The sequence below is a fragment of the Pristiophorus japonicus genome, unplaced genomic scaffold (assembly GCF_044704955.1).
Source record: "Pristiophorus japonicus isolate sPriJap1 unplaced genomic scaffold, sPriJap1.hap1 HAP1_SCAFFOLD_29, whole genome shotgun sequence".
NCBI lineage: Eukaryota > Metazoa > Chordata > Chondrichthyes > Pristiophoridae > Pristiophorus > Pristiophorus japonicus.
In genome coordinates, this window is record NW_027252668.1 from 8,878,353 (window position 1) to 8,893,751 (window position 15,399).

The window sequence follows — 15,399 nt, forward strand, 5'->3', positions numbered from 1 at the left end:
TTACACTCAGTAAGGAGAGGTCCAGTTCAGCATGGTTACACTCAGTGTGGTTAGTTCCATGTTCAGCGCGGTTACACTCAGTGTGGTCTGGTCCAGTTCAGCACGGTTACACTCTGTGGACATGTCCTGGTCAGCACGGTTACACTCAGTGTGGACAGGTCCAGTTCAACACGGTTAAACTCAGTGTGGACAGGTCCAGTTCAGCACGGTTACTCTCAATGTCGATAGGTCAAGTTCAGCACGGTTACACTCAGTGTGGACAGGTCCACTTCGGCATGGTTACAGTCAGTGAGGACAGGTCCAGTTCAGCACGGTTACACTCACTGTGGCAAGGTCCAGTTCAGCGTGGCTAGACTCAGTGTGGACAGGTTCAGTTCAGCACGGTTACACTCAGTGTGGACAGGTCCAGTTCAGCGCGGTTACACTCAGTGTGGGCAGGTCCAGTTCAACACGGTTACAGTCACTGTGGCCAGTCCAGTTCAGCGCGGCTACATCAGTGTGGTCGCGTCCAGTCCAGCACGGTTACACTCAGTGTGGAAAGGTCCAGTTCAGCGCGGTTATAATCAGTTTAAACAGGTCCAGTTCAGCGCAGTTACAATCAGTGTGGACAGGTCCAGTTCAGCACGGTTAAACTCAGTGAGGACAGATGCAGTTCAGCACAGTTGCAGAAAGTGAGGACAGGTCAAGTTCAGCACGGTTACACTCAATGTGGACAGGTACAGTTCAGCACGGTAACACTCAGTGTGGACAGGTCCAGTTCAGCGTGCTTACACTCAATGTGGGCAGATCCAGTTCAGCAAGGTTACACTCAATGTGGAAAATCCAGTTCAGCACAGTTACACTCAATGTGGACAGGTCCAGTTCAGCGCGGTTACACTCAATATGAGCAGGCCCAGTTCAGTGCGGTTACACTTAATGTGGGGAGGTCCAGTTCAGCACGGTTACACTCAGTGTGGAAAAGTCCAGTTCAGCTCGGCTCCACTCAGTGACGGCAGTTCCAATTCAGCATGGTTACACTCAGTGTAAATAGGTCCAGTCCTGTACCGTTACACTCAGTGAGGACAGGTCCAGTTCAGCACAGTTACAGTCAGTGAGGACTGGTCCCACGGTTACACTCAGTGTGGACAGGTCCAGTTCAGCATGGTTACACTCAGTGTGGATAGTTCCAGTTCAGCGCAGTTACACTCAGTGACGACAGGTCCAATTCAGCACGGTTGCACTCAGTGTAAACAAGTCCAGCTCAGCACGGTTACACTCAGTGTAAACAGGTCCAGTTCAGCACAGTTGCACTCAGTGAGGACAGATCCAGTTGAGCACGGTTACACTCAATGTGGACAGGTCCAGGTGAGCAACGTTACACTCAGGGTGGGCATGTCCATGCCAGCACAGTTGCGCTCATTATAGACATGTCTAGTTCAGCACGATTACACTCAGTGTGGACCGGTCCATTTCAGTGCGGTTACACTCAATGTGGGCAGGTCCAGTTCAGCACGGTTGCACTCAATGTGGAAAGGTCAAGGTCAGCACGGTTACACTCATTGTGGAAAAATCCAGTTAAATGCGGTTACACTCAGTGTGGACAAGTTCAGTTCAGTACGGTTACACTCAGTTTAAACAGGTCCAGTTCAGCACGGTTAGACTCAGTGTGTCCAGGTCCAGTTCAGCAAGGTTGCACTCAGTGAGGACAGGTCCAGTTCATCGCTGTTACACTCAGTGTGGACAGGGCCAGTTCAGCACAATTACACTCAGTGAGGACAGGTGAATTCGAGCACGGTTACACTCAGTGACGACAGGTCCCATTCAGAACAGTAACACTCAGTGTAAACTGGTCCAGTTCAGCACGGTTACACTCAGTGTAATCAGGTCCAGTTCAGCACGGTTGCACTCAGTTTTAACAGGTCCAGTTCAGTACGGTTGCACTCAGGGTGGACAGGTCCAGTTCAACACGGTTACACTCAGTGTGGACAGGTCCAGTTCAGCACGGTTACCCTCAATGTGGGAAGGTCTAGGTCAGCACGGTTACTTTCAGTGCGGACTTGTCCAGATTAGCAGGGTCACTGTGGAAGGTCAAGTTAAGCACGGTATTGTGGAAATATATCTCCGAGACTGTATAATATATAAAGAGCGGTTTATTAAATCGGAGACAAAGCTTTGGGAGAAGTGTTGAAGACCGCTGTCTTTGAACCATCTTCTCCCAAAGCTTTGTCTCCGATTTAATAAACCTCTCTTTATATATTATACAGTCTCGGAAATATTTTGCCACAACTAAATGGCGTCATGACAGGATACTGTCTGATCAGACGTGATCACTTAAGACAGTATCTGGAATCTGGTGTTAGAGACTGAAAAGAGAGGTGTACGGGCACGACGAGATAGTGTATAACATTCGAGTAAACAGATAGCTGTAAGAGGCTGACTAACCAGTTTGAGTTGTCTCTTCGTAAATAAGGTCGGTGCGGAAGGGAACTGATCGATCCAACCTAGAGCCGAAAGCTCCGGTGGTAAGGAAACACGCTAGCTTTGTTGCGATGGCAAAGGGTCTCCACAGAGTAGTCCTGGCCGTGAGTATTACAGAAACAAAGGGAAACCTCCGAGACTGGCGAACATGGAAGGTAAGGAAGGGAATGTAAAACGCGGGCTGCCCGGGTCATTCATTAATTCCTATCATTAATTGTAACTTGCATAATTATGTAATGGCATAAAAAAAGCTGATTGTGACTATCTTAAGTGACATATGGATCCAGACATAAGCTTTGTTGAATGAACAGAGAGTTTTGTGAGTGTCTATTTTGAATGAAGAGATTACTCGAGTAATTTTGACTGTGGAATGAATGATAGCCTGTTTTAAGAAGGTGTTGAGTTGCCTGCCTGTTTTAGCTCCACCACTCTTTCCAAACAGAGTGAAATGTTTTTTTTTTAACCCTTCGTAGTGTTGTCCTGTATGTGGGAAGTTTAAGGAACTGTGAACCTTATGGTATTACATTTTAAGTTAGAAACGAAGGTGTGGATGATAAGTTACGGATGATAAGTTACGGAGCTGGGAAATGCACAAAGGATAGTTTTGTTGAGTAAAAGATAAAAAAATACATTGTCCTGCTAGTGAAAAAAAAAGAATTTGACACGCTCACTTACTTGTCGAAAGAAAACATGCAATTGGGTTGAAAGACATAAATATAGTCTAGGAATGAGGTAAAGAATGCCTTTTAAAACACTCCCATTTTCGTTTGTGTAAAATCTTGACACGAAAGCTTCTAGCTCAGTAATAAAAAAGAGTTTTAAATTTAGAAATACTTCAGGGATCAGGTCAAAATCCTGGGCGAGTGGTGAGCTTTCTGTGAAGGTGTAAAAGGGACTTTTGAAAATGGCTAAAACAGTAAGCTTCAGCAGTTTGGAAAAGAAAAATATAAAACAGGAAAAGGACTCTGCTACGGGAACAGGAGGAGGGCAGAAAAGGGGGACTTGCCACAATACCCTATTAGACCTGAACCTAGAACAACGGTTGTAGAAATAGTAAAAGGGCTAGTGGAAAAGGGAATCTTAAAAGAAACAGTTAGCACCACTAACTCCCCAAAAAGGCCCAGGTAGGGAAATCCCATGTCCTGTACCTAGGGTACTGCCTCTCAAGGGGCTGAAAGAAATGCCCTCGGATAGGAAAAAGGCTGTCAAGGACATGCCTAGACCAGGAACGGTAAGGGGGGTGAGGAAAGTACTGGGCCTCTTTAATTACAGCCGGAACTTTATCCCTGATTTTGCAAAAATTGCTGAGACAATACAAAGATTAGTGAAAGGGGGAACCGGTCCTAGACCTCATAGAGTGGGGCCCTGAACAAGAACAGGCACATAGTAAACTCAAGTCAGAACTAGTCTCCGCACCTGGATTGGGAGTGCCTGACATGGGTAAGGATTTCCACATCCACTGTAACAATGAAGCTGGGTTCTATATGGCTGTGGCCACCCAAGATCACGGGGAAAAAAGGAGACCTATAGTCTATTACTCTACCACCGAAACCCCGGTGGTGACTGGGTTATCCAGATGTATAGCCGCACTAGATTGCGCAGCTTGGGCGGTAAAAATTAAGCGAGCTTGTGGTGATGACTGGAAACATAATTCTCCACACTAAACACACATTGGTAGAAATGTTAAACACAGGAAAACTGAGAACCGAATCTAATATGAGACGGACAATACGGGAAGCAGTCCTCTTAACACCCAACAAAACGGAAACCATAATTAGGGATGTAGGAAACAATCCCGCAGAATGTATGATGGGTGAAGGGGAGCTCGACTTTTGCGAAGAGGTATGTGAGGATATGGAAGAGGATAGAATAAAAGACGGCCCCCCTTCAAACCGCAGAACACACCTTGTTTGTGGACGGCTCACGGAAATATGTAGAGGGACTACCTCATACCGGATGGGCCGTAGTTAACCAGGATCTAGAGACAGTTGAATCAGGGCGATTTAATTGGGGGCCGTCAGCTCAAGTGGCAGAACTGGTAGCCCTCACCCGGGCACTGGAATTATCGGAAAATAAGATTGTTAATATCTATACGGACAGTAGATAGGCATTCGGGGTAGTATACGATTATATGACAGCATGGGGTAGAAGGGGTGTTTGCGATGGATAATTACATAACTTACTAAATACCAGTTGATATCAGCTGTGAAAAAGATATTGGTTTAATTGAAAAAAAAGAATTTGAAGAGGTAAAAAAAACACTCTCCATTGATAATGATTTTAAATTATTAAAATTAAGTCAGTGCCGCTGGGGCCCGAGACGAACAGATAAGTATTGAGAAACTATACCAGGACACTTCTGAGGAGGAAATAGGTATGTGGACAAAGCAGGGCGCAACGCAAGGGAAGGATAACGTTTGGAGACGAAACGACAAGGTAATGGTGCCTGAATGCATACAGAATACCTTATTAGAGTTGCATCATGGCCTGTCTCATTCAGGACGAGAGGCCATGACCGGGAGTCTTGGGAGAGATTGGTGGTGGAAAGGGATGGGGAGAGATATCGCCAAATATTGCCATCGATGCGTTACGTGCGCACAATATAATCAAGGCAGGCCCATTAAAATTAAAATGGGACACCAGCCCCGTTCACGGGGCCCATGGGAACACGTACAAATTGATTTCACAGGTCCTTTACCCCCATCCCATCGAAAAAGATAGTGCCTAGTAATTATAGATCAATTTACCCGGTGGGTGGAAGCTTTCCCCACACGTGATTGCACTGCCTCAACAGTGGCAAGGATATTGATGGAGCAGGTGATTCCCCGATGGGGAGTGCCTCTTCAAATAGATTCCGACCAAGGCACCCACTTCACCGGAAAAATTGTAAAAACAATATGCCAGCTGATGGGCATAAAACAAAAGTTTCACATCCTCTAACACCTGCAGAGTTCTGGGATGGTAGAGCGCATGAACCATACCCTTAAGAACGCCCTGGCAAAGGCCATGCAAACGTCAGGAAAAACGTGGACAGAAGTATTACCGATTATATTGATGAAGTTAAGAGCCACGACAAACCGGACAACCGGATTAACTCCTTATGAACTAATGACAGGAAGGGCGATGCAACTACCAGAGAACATCATAACAGGGGGGGCTGATGTAGGCCCATTAAAAAACAAAATAAAACGGTATGTTTCGGAACTAAGTACTCAATTAAAAGGGATGCGTAAATTAGTTCGGGACAATCAGGAAGAAAGAGCCGCTGAAGCAGAGCTTACAAAGCTCCCTGAAGTCCCGTTGGCGGGAAGTCGCATTATGGTAAGGGTCCTCCCGGGAAAACCGGGGTTTGCCTCAAAAATGGATAGGACCGCATGAGGTTATAATCAGCAGGGACACTTGTGCTTGCATCAATGTTAAAGGGAACGGACAATGGAAGCATTGGACCAAGCTTAAGGATTTTGATCCAGCCGTTTAGCACACGTATTAGTTGTTGTTGTTTGTCTATTTACAGATTGACAGCGAGAGATTCTTCAAGCAAGCCATACGGCCATTTTCCTTTGGCTATTTGTTAAATATAGAGTAATAAGATGATGCAACTATATATTGCGATCGGTGCGATTATCATAGTTCGTGTTAGGTCCAGCCTGCTAGCTAGACCGAAACGAGAGTTACATGTGAATACCTTTTTGTCCATGCCTTATGTTTATAAGCAAAATGAGAACTTTTCCAGTTGCTGGGTATGTTCGCACATCCCCATACATAGCAAAGGAGGCAGCCCTTTGAGGTCAATCTCCCTTAACATCTCGGAAGTAGCGGAGTGGGTAATGCGACAAAATGGTACAGGGGAAGTAAACGATAATTGGAACCAGAGTGGGAATAAAGAATCGTGGAGATCGGGGGGTTACCTTTTGGATGCATTTGACGGATGGTACCAGCCGGAATCGGTCGGTACGACCCCCGTTCCTGGTTTTGACCAACACCTCAGGAGTTGGAAGGCCCACTGCTGACATTTGCTTCACTAGAGATCTGACTGGTGAGGAAACAGGTTGTGTAGCAGAATATAGCAATTGTACGCAATACTTTAACCTCACCAGGTGGAACATAATAGCCAGCGAAACAACAAACCAGGGGTTCTTTGAAATAGAGAGTTTGAAGAATCAGACAAGTAGCCAGGACTGGGACCCTAAGTTTAGGTGGCGACGGGGGCTGAGAGAGAGATTGGGATCGAATCTAACAGCATACAATGGAACTTATTTTGTATGTGGGCATAAGGCCTACCCCTGGTTGCCTCAGAACTGGAGGGCGTCCTGTTATTTGGTATATGTGGTCTCTTTTGTCAGACGGGTACGTACTTTAGCAGAAGTACAGACATCAGGTCGACTAAGACGAGATCTTACCCCGGTAGAGAGGCTATTTGGGGTCATGATGCTCCCATTCGGGATAGGATGCACCATGGATGAATTACGTAACCTAGAGAGGGTACTGGAACAGATAGTTAACGACACTGCTGAAGCAATAGAGGGCATAACGTCTGAAATGTTAGCCATACGCACAATGGTACTCCAGAACCGAATGGCTCTCGATTATATACTAGCACAAAATGGGGGCACATGTGCCTTAATTGGAGCTGAATATTGCACTTACATTCCCGATAATTCAGAAAACATGACCAACCTCCCTGATCACATAAGAAGGGAGATAAATAAGTTATCCATAACAGCAGGAGGATCTGGCTGGTTTGACTGGCTGATAGGGTGATCCTGGGTGCCCTATCTTTTGCATGGAGTAATTATTCTGGTTGTAATAATAATTACTTGCTGTCTGATTATCGGGTGTTTTAATATCTGCTGTAAAGTTATGATGGCTCGACTGATGCCAGCAGCCAGTGTATTCGCCGAAGAAGAAGCACATCTGATGGAAATACCTGAAGACACCAAGGATGAAGAAACAGACAACAATGACACAGACCACTATCTTTTAAGGGTAGCCTAGAGCTACAGGCAAGGTGGATATACGAAACATCAGGGAAGTAACATACCCCAAAGGACGAATATATACTACTATCATTGTGATCATAGGCATTTCGTAAATATCCTCCAGGACCAAAAAGAGGAATATTGATGGAGCGGATTTTTGGACATATACTTGATTGTATACGGGACCAAACATTTGTTTTATTTTTCCCTTTAAATGAATTTTGTAAGGGACAATACTGATGCATTATGCTGGAGATAGGAAAGTGAGATAATGAACACTGGAGAGTTAAGTGCGAGGTATCTTTGTTTATACCGGTGTCAAAAGCCTGCACTTGTTTATACTGCCCTGTCACAATGCAGGATGGGTTATATCAAAATCGTAGCCTTCGATAGTCAAAGCTTTGTAGTGCAAAAGCATGTGTTGTAAAGTGACTTAATTTGAAAGATAAAAGGACTTCACTGCAGATACCAATTTGAGAAGATGGTTCAAAGAGAGGGGTTTTTAACACTTCTCCCAAAGCTTTGTCTCCATTTTAATAAACCTCTCTTTATATATTTTACAGTATCGGAAATATTTTTCCACAACACACAGTTACACTCTGTGTGAACAGATCCAGTTCAGCACGGTTACACTCAGTGTTGGCAGGTCCAGGCCAGCAGAGTTGCGCTCATTATGGGCAGTTCTAGTTCAGCACATTTACACTCAGTGTTGACAGGTCCAGGTTAGCACGGTTACACTCAATTGGGACAGTTCCAGGTCAGCAAGATTACACTCAGTGTGGGCAGGTCCAGGTCACCATGGTTACACTCAGTGTGACAGGTCCAGGTCAGCAAACTCACACTCATTGCGGCAGGTCCAGTTCAGCTTGGTTACTCGCAATGTCGGCAGGTCCTGTTCTGCACGGTTACACTCAGTGTGGACAGGTCCAGTTCTGCACATTTACTCTCAGTGTGGAAGCTCCAGTTCAGCGCGGTTACACTCAGTGTGGAAAGGTCCAGTTCAGCGCGGTTACACTCAGTGTAAACAGGTCCAGTTCAGCACGGTCAGACTCATTGCATAGAGGTCCAGTTCAGCAAGATTACACTCAGTGTGGACAAGTTCAGTTCAGCATGGTTGCACTCAATGTGGACAGGTCCAGTTCAGCACGTTTACACTCAATGTGGAAAGGCCAAGGTCAACACGGTTATACTCAGAATGGACAGGTCCTGATGAGCACGGTTGCACTCAGTGTGGCAGGTCCAGTTCAGCACGGTTACACTTAGTGTGGACAGGTCCACTTCAGCACGGTTAAACTCAGTTTGGACAGGTCTTGGTCAACATGGTTAGACTGAGTGTTGCAAGTCCAGTTCAGAGCGGTTACATTCAGTGTGGTCAGGTCCAGTTCAGCACCGTAGGACACAATGTGGGCAGGTCCGTTAAGGAAGGTTGCACTCACTGTGAACATGTCCAGTTCAGAATAGTTGCGTTCAATGTGGTCAGGACTCGTTCAGCACGGTTATACTCATTGTGGACAGGTCCAGTTCAGCACACTTATACTCAGTGCAGACAGGTCCAGTTCAGCAAGGTTACATTCAGTGTGGACAGGTCCACTTCAGCATGGTTACTTTCAAAGTGGATATGTCAAGCTCAGCACGGTTACACTCAATGTGAACAGGTTCAATTCAGCACGGATACACTCAGTGCAGGAAAGTCCAGTTCAGCGCGGTTACACTCAGTGAGGATAGGTTCTGGTCAGCACGGTTATACTCAGTTTGCCAGGTCCAGTTCAGCACGGTTACGTTCTGTGTGGTCAGATCCAATTCAGAACCGTAGGACACAATTTGGCCTGGTCAGTTAAAGAAGGTTGCACTCAGTGTAAACAGGTCCAGTTCTGTATGGTTGCGTTTAGTGTGGTCACGTCTCGTTCAGCACGGTTATACTCATTGTGGACAGGTCCAGCCCAGGACGGTTACACTCAATGTGGACAGGTCCAGTTCAGTGCAGTTACACTCAATGTGGACAGGTCCAGTTAAGCGTGGTTACAGTCATTGTGGACAGGTCCAGTTCAGCACGGTTACACTCAATGAGGAAGGGTCAAGTTCAGCACGGTTACACTCAGTGTGGAAACTTCCAGTTGAGCGCGGTTAAGCTCAGTGTGGGTAGGTCCAGTTCAACACTTTTACACTCAATGTTGAAAGGTCAAGGTCAGCACGGTAACACTCAGTGTGGCAGGTACAGTTCAGCAAGGTTAAACCTTGTGTGCACAAGTCCAGTTCCACACGGTAGCACTGAGTGTGGACAGGTCCAGTTCAGATAGGTTACAGTCAGCATGGACAGGTCCAGGTCAACACGATTACACTGAGCGTGGACAGGTCCAGGTTAGCAAGGTTGTGTTCAGCTTGGTCAGGTCCAGTTGAACACCGTAGAACACAATGTGGGCAGGTCCGTAAAGAAAGCTTGCACTCAGTGTGAACAGGTCCAGTTCAGCATGGTTGCGTTCAATGTGGTCAGGTCTCGTTTAGCACCGTTATAATCATTGTGGACAGGTCCAGTTCAGCACGGTTGCGTTCAGTGTTTTCAGGTCTCGTTCAGCACGGTTATAGTCATTGTGGACATGTCCAGTTCAGCACGGTTACACTCAGTGTGGGCAAGTCCCGTTCAACATGGTTTCGTTCAGTGTTGTCAGATCCCGTTCAGCACTGTTACCTTCAGTCTGGCGAGGTCCAGATGGGCACGGCTATATTTAGTGTCGGGAGGTGCATTTTAACACGCTTACTTTCCATGTGGTGACGTCCAGTTCAGCGCAGTTACACTCAGTCTAGCATGATTAGAGTCAGTGTGGAACTTTACCACTTTAGCCTGAAACCCTCTGATTTATCTCCACCTGCACTGCCTGCGTGATCAATCTGTTTCTCCGATGTCCATTCTTTGATAAGCCGCAAAATAACACAGTTACACTTTGGGAAGGATTAAACTATCGTCTTCATTCCCCACCACCATCTCCTTTCGCCTCCCCGTCGCCTGTCTCAATCTGTTCAGAAGCTTGGTCTTTTGCCGAATGGATAACTAGTTCAGATTTGGGCACCGCACCTCAGGAAGAATATATTGGCCTTCAATGCAGCTGCACCAAGGATTCACCAGAATGTTAGCGGGCCTTCGTGGGTTATATTGTGAGGAAAGGTTATATAGCATATCCCTAAAAAAATTGTTTATTTCAATGAGTATGGCAGTTTTAGGGGTGAATAGAACGATGAGCTTAAAATGCTAAAATGAATATAGAGATAAATCTTTTCCACTAATAAGCACATAAGAAAAGGAGTAACAGTGGCCATCGTGCCCTCTGGCCTGCTCCGCTGCTCAATAAGATTATGGCTGGTCTTTGCCGTTAGGGCCCTCGAGCCTGCTCCAGTTTTATGTTCTATCCCTATATTCTTTCATTCCCATTATGCTCAAAATACTATCGCACTCTGTTTTAAATGTCCTAATCTACTGACCATCCTGACCCTCTATTGCACAGAATTGCATAGATTCACACTCTTCTGAGTGAAGACATTTCTCCTTATATCAGACCTAAATGGCCACCCTCTTATCCTGTGATTATGATCCTTAGTTCTAGATAGTCCAGCCAAGGGATAGAACCTATTAACATCTAACCTGGCTGGCAAAGAAAGGAGAGGGGGGAGGTGCGCCCCCAACCCGGGTCAAGACTGAATACGTAACTAGAAAGGAAGAGCCGCCTCGGGTGGAAGGACCAAAACCCGACCCAAGGGGTTACCAGATGGAACTGCAGTGTTGTGTGCAGTGTTAGATGGATAAACAGGGATACGGTTATACTAAACACCCAAATGGCCCGGGCCCTGCTAATTACGGACCGCTCTACTGTCCCCGGCCTGGTATGGGAAGAGGTCGGGGCTGGGAAAGACGAGATGGATGCTTTATTTGTTGGCAAGAAGGACATTGGAATATAAATTGTCCCTCCCGTCAGCACGAAAAAGGAAGAGGAGGAAGAGGAGGGGGGGGGGCAATGGGGGAAGAGGGCGGGGATCTTACAATAACTTCTCCCAGAACAACCCCTTTGGCCAATCGCCCCCCGATTATTTGTTTTGACTACGTAGCTTGATTGTGCAGGGACCCTCCTCGGATTACGAACCGATGATATTGTTAAAAATTCGGAATGAGTGGCAACCCTTCTTGATAGATACGGGAGCCTTCATGTCTTCTATACAATCAAAGCTTAAACTCCCCGCCTTCACTGAAACATAGGGACTGTCAGGATTCCTGGGACAAGTCTCTACATTCCCGGTGTCAGAACCGGTTAAAATCGATTACCAGGAAGAATTGGTGCAATATCGATTTGTTATCACAAACAATCTGGACTGTAACTTGATGGCTAGAGACCTCCTCTGCAAATTCCAGCAGCATTTGGAGTGTGGAGATGAAGGGATTATTGTAAAACAGGGAACCCTTAAGCGGCAGTATTATACTACTAGAACCCCTCAGTGGTGGTCTCTGGACCTGCCGCAGGCACCTTATCACGTGACCCTAGCATACGATCCCAGTGGAAAGAATCAGGACCTGCAGAACCTTTATCAGGATCACGAAGGGGAAGTGAAGGAAATTCTATTAAGGGCTAGATTGACTGAACCGGAAGGGAAGGCAGATTTTGTGGAAATGGACAGCCCCCAACGGTGGCACCACATATTACTCATGAAGTATTACCTCCCCACCACGCTAAAGATTTGGGAGTTATGCTGCGCCAGGCTACAGACGAGGCTGAACCTACCAGCTGGGATGTGCAAATTGCAAAACATGGCCGAACAGACCAATTCCACGGGGATCCCGAGAAGGTCTTAACGACTCTTCAGCATCATACTGGCTCTGACATACCTGACTATGTGGGTCCTCATGTGTGGGCAGAGGAACCCTCCCAAGTGGGTTAAATTCCGTTTGAGATCCCAGTGCAGGGCAATGTGGACTGGCCCTCTATCCGACAGTACCCACTGAAATCACAGGCAATACCGAGTCGAACCAATTTGCCAGTTTCCAGTCCCTAGCACGGCTAAACAAATGTGACAGTGGTTGGGGATGATCAATTACTGCAGATCCTGGATCCCTAATGTTGCCCTAATGTCTAAGCACCTCACCCCGTATAGAAATAAGTAAGGCAGCTTTGAAATAGAAACCGCAGACGTCCAAGCCTTTAAGGAACTAAACACAGCTCTGTTGCAAGCTCCGGCTTTGGGCCGGCCACTTCAACTGTACCTACATTCCTGAAAGACTGTGCTACTGCTGTCTTAACTCAGAAGCACGGGGATAAGCATAGGCCTGTTGCCTACTACTGTTGTAAAATAGACCCTGTTGCCTTGGGACACACCGTATGTACTCAAATATTAACTGCCATCTACAATAGCCTTCAATCTGCCGCCAACCTTACCCTCCAGAAGGACATTGTCGTATATACCTCTGACTCCGTAGCTGCCCTCTTGGATCAACTGCAGACTCATCATCTTACCATGGCTGGGCAAAGTAGATATGAGATCTACCTACTAAATAATCGAAGGCTGACTTTTCGGCACTGTACTGCCATTAATCCGGCCTGTTTTCTGACCAAGCCACCCAAAGATGAGAAAGAACCGAGTCATGACTGTTTATCTTTAATTCACGAAGCTAACTCAGTCAGGGAGGATTTAGTTGATGTAACAATGGAAGATCCAGACTGTATTATGTATGTTGATGAAAGTTCTTCTATTAATCCAGAAGGTACACGAATCTCAGGATACGCCATATTAAACCAGGGGAATCAGGTCTTGGAATCTGTCGGTTTTGAAACCGCCGATTCTGCCCAACAAGCTGAACTATTCGCCCTCACCCGAGCCCGTATCTTGGCCAAAGACCTCAAAGTCAATATCTATACCGACTCTAGGTGTGCCTTTGGGGTAGCCCATGATTTCGGACAATAATGAACAAATAGGGGATTCCTAACCTCACAGGGGAATGAGATATCCCATAAGCAACTAGTATCTGATTTGTTGCAAGCCCTCATGCTCCCCAAGCACATTGCCGTTGTTAAATGTACCGCCCACATCACCGGAAAATCCCCGGTTGATATAGGGAACCACTATGCTGACAATGGGGCTAAACAGGCCTCTCGTGACCAACAGATGGTAGTGCCCAAAATGATGAGTCAGGCTAAAAATCCTGCGAAGGATAAGTTAGCCTCGGAAAAACCAATGCCAACAATCCAAGATGTTATTAAAGCATAGGAGGACGCTCCTGAAAAAGATAAACTGTTGTGGATAAATTATGGATGTACTTATGACAATGTTTCTGAACTCTGGACCACTCCCGCGGAACAGACTTGCATGTCTGACGCGTTGGCTCTCTGGGTTATTGAATGTATGCATTTTGCTACTCATTGTGGAGCAAGGACCACGAATGACACACTTTTTGCTAATTGGTCGCAATGTAGACTCCAGGTGCTCGCACAGAACATCAGTAGTCGTTGCCTGGTTTGCCAGCAACATAATCCAGGGAAGGTTATCCCCTGGGATTGGGGTAAAACGCCCTTACCCGAAGGTCCCTTTGAGACATTTCAGTTGGACTACATTGAGTTGCAAAAAAGTTCACTGTTACTAATATGTGTTAGTAATAGTAGATGTATTTAGCAGATGGATTGAAGCCTACCATAACCTGGACAATAAGGCTCAAACTGTTGTTAAGGTATTAATGAGGGAAATTGTTCCTAGATATGGTATCTCAGCTCGACTGATGATCACCTATGTTCTTTCTCTGACTCAGGCTCTGCCACTCGTTCATAACCAGGTTCAAGATGCTCACCTCGACCTCCCAGTTTTACCCGAATTGTCCCTCGTGGCACCAGGGAAGTATGGATTCGGAAGTGATTAGAGCCACAATGGGAGGGACCTTTTCAGGTGTTACTCACTACCCCCACTGCAGCCAAGGTTGAGGGGAAAAGTGCCTGGGTTCACCTGCATCACTGCAAGCTCACCACCCTCTAACGAACCTATTTTACTGGTTATTCTAACTCCTGTTTCTGTCCAGACGTCCTCTTATCCATAGCTGAACAAGGCCGTTGGCATCCTAATTGGAACATGGACCAGTTTGAACTTTTACCCGGAGTGATAGACAGCCAGCTACACCGACGGTGACCTGAGAAGAGAGACGGGACAACTGAACTATTTTAATCAGCAAAATAATTGGACTATTTATCTGAATCCTGAGCCATAAGATGAAACTGTGTCTGTATGCCACAGTCTGTATATTAGTGTTGATATATGACAGTTTCGGCGCATGGGAGGGGAGACAGAGACGAGAGCTCCATGTAAACACCTATTTGTACATGTCTTATATTTATGCGCAAAATGGGAACTTTTTTAGATGTTGGGTGTGTTCACATATCCCTATACATTTCCTTATACATTCCAAAGGGTGAATTCCTTTGCGCCCCGTTCCACTAACCCTAACTGAGACTGTCAGATGGATTCAGAGCCAAACTATAACGAGAGGAGGGGGGCCAATACAATCAGGATAGAACGTCTCATGGATGAAGAACAGAACTTGGAGACGATATTGGAACAGATAGCTAACAGTACAATGAAGCTCTGGAGGGCATCACAGCTGAAATGGTAGCAATAAGGACCGTAGCATTACAAAACCGAATGGCCATCGATTACCTGTTAGCTGAGAAATGGGGAACGTGTGCCCTGATAGGATCTGAATGTTGCACTTACATTCCTGATATGTTCAGAAAACATAACCAATCTACTGATCACATAAGAAGGGAAGTGAAGAAGTTATCCACACCAGCAGAAGGATCTAGCTGGTTTGATTGCCTATCAGATGGATCTTGGAGATTATATATAATTGTTGGTTGCCTTAACTTTTGTTGTAAAGTAATGATGGCAATGTTAGCAAACCCTCTTCTGGTCAAGGACTCCCGAGTTATGATCCAACGAACTAAAG